Source organism: Camellia sinensis, chromosome 7 (assembly GCF_055761805.1).
Source record: "Camellia sinensis isolate YWXY chromosome 7, ASM5576180v1, whole genome shotgun sequence".
NCBI lineage: Eukaryota > Viridiplantae > Streptophyta > Magnoliopsida > Ericales > Theaceae > Camellia > Camellia sinensis.
In genome coordinates this window covers 31120837-31125137 of record NC_138967.1, presented here as the reverse complement: position 1 = coordinate 31125137, position 4301 = coordinate 31120837, and positions in this window count along the sequence as shown.

Genomic DNA, 4301 nt, shown 5'->3' with positions numbered 1-4301 from the left:
AGCCGTAGGCCGTGTGCCTCGGTTCGGGACCGCTTAACCATCTCCTATTGCTCCGGTTTTTGGCGTACTTCCTATTTACTCCCTTTTGAGGGACACTGAGGTCTGAGAGACCCACTTCGTGGTCGAATACCACTTTCGGTGCTTAACAGGCAGTTTCCGGGACCCCAAACTGCGTGTTTTGGCCCCCAAACATTCGTTTTGCATCGGTTTTCGTTCATTTTTGGCAGGTACCTCTGTTTCATCACCAGGAAGGCCGTAGAAGGGTGGGAGGCCAGCAATTATTTCAGCAACCAGTTATATATCCTTCGACGCCCTCCGACGCCCGTTTTTCTCACTTCCGAGCCAATGTTGAACACCCTTGGGCCATTTTCTTGGACTTTCAACCACATATTTGTGATGTACACACATGGAAAGACACCAATATCATATGGTCGGCCACTAATTCAACTTGACCTTTTTGACCCTTGGTCGGCCGGCCATAAGAGGTGGCCGGCTGGCCACCTACAGCCAAAATGCCAGGCCGGCCTACTTCTTCAGGTTGAGTACATTCCAGCTGTACCTTGGTTTTTCCCCAAAAATATCTATATCCGGGGGACCCTTTTGGAGGGAAAAGAAGCCTCATTTCCCTCCACTTTTGCCTAGACTCTTCTCTCCCTCTCTTGCCTATATAGTTGGCCTCCCAACTCAAGAGAAAGGGTTACAAGAATTGCTTTGAAGATATAGATATATATCTCTCCATTTCCTTCAAGTTTTGGCTCCATTTCTTCATCATCATCAAGCTCTACCACCACCACTCCATTCCAGCAGCAAGGGGAGGAATTCTAGCAGCTTAGAGTCATCAAAGTTGGTCCAAAAAGCAACAAAAGCATTGGTCTTCAAGGGTAAGTCCACTTTCCCTCTTTTCTAGCTCATTTTTGCACCATTCCTCTAGCCATCTTGCTTACTGTTTTGGGCTCCGACCCTAACTAAACCTAGGCCTATTTTGAGCTATTATACATGTTTGTTGAAGGGTTCAACCCTATTTGAGAACCCCACCTCACACTTGTTTCAATACCTCTTTGTATGTCAATATTTTGCATGCTTTTTCTAGCCTATGTGTGATCTGTTTTGGAGCCTGATGTAAACTGCAAATGGGCTTATTTTGAGCTCCTCTTCAATATTTAAGAAGGGCTCAACACTATTTGGGACTTCCATGTTGTACTTTCCTTTATGTCCTCTTTTTGGTCCCATTTTTGTATGCCTTGGCAGCCCCTGATATTGCTGTTTTTGGACTTTGGTCCGAACTAAAAACAGCCATATTTTGACCCCCTTGTCATGTTTCATTAAGGGTCTTTGGCTGTTTGTTGAATATTTTGTATACTTTGTGTTATAGCCTCTTTTGAGCCTCATCTTGCATGACATTTTGAGTGTATTTATATACTGTTTTTGGGGCTACCATAAACTGTAAATAGTCATATTTTTGGCCCCTCTCCAGTGTTATAGAAGAGTCTTTTTCTGTTTGGGCTTTTCATCTACCACTTGCTTCTTTGTCCATTTTTCAGTCCAATTCTTGCATAAGAGCTTAGCCATACCTATGTTTGTTTTGGGGGTTTTTACAGTTCTGAAAAATGTCATATTTTGGGCCCCTCTTCAATGTTGTTGAAGGGCCCTAATCTGTTTGAGGTCAGAAGCTGTGAGTTGCTTCTTAATCTCACATTTAGGGCCATTTTTGCATGCTAGTTTTGCCCTATTTTTGTTAACTGTTTGGCCATGCTTTGTACTGGTAAAATGCTAATTTTGGGGCTGCCTTGCTACTGTCTATTCATTGCATGTCCATATTGCGCATGTTTGGTATAGTTATAGGCTATTTCAGGTGCCAAAATTCATGTTTCGGGACTATTCCATGCATCGGGTGTACTTTCGCCTCATTTCGGGGCTGTTTTCCCCCACATTTCAGTGCTGAAATTCCATTAGCATGTTTGCATATCATTGTCCATGCTATTGCATTGCGTATGCCATTGCCTCGGTTTGCGTGCCCGTGTGCACGCATTTCGAGGCACTTCATTTTCATCCATCGGCCTCTTATGTGAGTGAGGCTGAGGCTCTCTCATGTTCGTATAAGTCCATGTTGCATTCCATATGCCATTTTAGCCATATTGCATTTGCGTATGCCATTGCCTCGGTTTGCGTGCCCGTGTGCACGCATTTCGAGACACTTCATTTTCATCCATCGGCCTCTTATGTAAGTGTGGCTGAGGCTTTCTCATGTTCGTATAAGTCCATGTTGCATTCTATATGCCATTTTAGCCACATTGCATTGCATATGCCATTGCCTCGGTTTGCGTGCCCGTGTGCACGCATTTTGAGGCACTTCATTTTCATCCATCGGCCTCTTATGTGAGTGCGGTTGAGGCTCTCTCATGTTCGTATAATCCCATTATCACATTACGTATGCCATTTCATCCATAGCATTGTGTATGACCGGTTGTGTATTACCTCGTATAGCGTGTATGCCATTCCATAACATTGTGTATGTTAGGATTGTATCTTAGTCACATTTCATGCATGTCGTGCATATTGCATCGTGTTCGGGATAGGAGTTAGCCCGGGCACGGGAAACGAGGTGCATTCCGTACTCCGAGTGACGGAATGTATCTCAATTCCCCAATCACCGACACTCCGGATCATCCATGAAGGAGTTAGGTCTTGTTGTGTTTTCATGTGCATTCATTTCATATTAAATTGTGCAATTCGACTCCTCGGCCATCATGCCTCGATATGCGGGATTGGTGGCACGAGGATCGAGGTATGCATATATTTGTGAAAATACATTGCTATGCCCCTTTCCTGCTCTCTGTTGCAGCAAATCGAGAATCAGCAACTTTCCGGGGTTTGGCACGCATTTCAAGAACAGGTGCAAACAGAGGCTAATTGGGGCATCCCAGTGGATTTTCGCGCAAGGCAGCCCAGACATGCATCATTCATCAGAAGCAAGGCAGTCCCTGGCTTGCACGCCAGTTTTACAGTTTTCTTAGCTAATTTGTTAATTAATTAGGAATTTGTATATTATTCGAACTGTAATATTTGGACTGTAATATTCTTTTATTCGGGACTGTATATTTATTCGGACCCTCTGCGCAAGGGCACAACTGTAATAAGTGTGCGTGTGTGTGTTGTATGTCTTTCAACCCCACGCCTTTCTCCCTTTTATTTATCCGCTTATGATGGTTAGATTAGGGCATATTTCAATTAGCATACAGTATGACAGCATGTTTGCATCATTCATCTGTTTTGCATGCACTGGGCTCGGCGCATCATACTAACTGCATTGTACTTTCAATTCCAAATTGAATACATGATAGTTGTAGCATTTCATATGACATGTTTAGAATAGCCGAGCCTACTATAGTTTGCATTTTTGCATGTGTTGCATTAGGCATGTCTGTATACTTAGGATCATGCATGATTTCTAATATGATTTCCATTTTGGCTTGGAGTACTCGGTAAGTTTTATGCTTTAGCATCCTTGCATGCGTGTAAGTGACTGCCATGATAGCATGCTTACCATGAGGCTATGTGCTTATGTGATATAACTGCCTGAATGCCTGTGGGTGAAGGTTGGGTTACTTGGATTGGAATAAATCATCAACTGTTTGTTTTAAGCCCACTAGATAGTGGCAAAACCATTGTTTTCCTAAGCCCACCCAAGGGTGGCAAAATCTGCATTTTAAGCCTACCTGCGGGTAGCATCATCAAACCATCTTTCAAAAAATAAACATGAAATGTTTTGTTCCAATTTAGGCGACTCAGTCTATACTTGTATGTTGTGCGCATCACATAGTAACCTACGCTAATAACTGGAATAAGAACATACAATGTTTTCAAAAATAGATATCATGGTTAGTAGAGGCCGATCTTTGATCGGGCGAGCGGGGGTGCTCACGAAGTGACCTTCCCCAATCGTACCCAAGTTCCCGAGCCGAGGCAACTTTGGTGATGACGGACACGTGGCCTTTGGCACCGAGTCAGGGTTTCCTAAATTTCCCATTAAAAGACATTTAGGTGGCGACTCTGTATCTGGCAAAGCAGTCCATGTTTGGCACTTCTTTCAAAATCTGTTTTCTCAAAACGATTTGCCGGATTTGGACTCTTTGGTTCAAACTTAGAACCGTGACAAATTTGAGAGTCCTGAGCTGTAGTGACCCCAAATGAACGGAACGGGAGCTCACCCTCCCGGGGGCGTTCGGGGACGTCTACACTTATGATAAGTTTGGGTTCGAGCAGAGAGATGGGTTGGTGGTTCCTTGTAGCGTGGCGGCGTT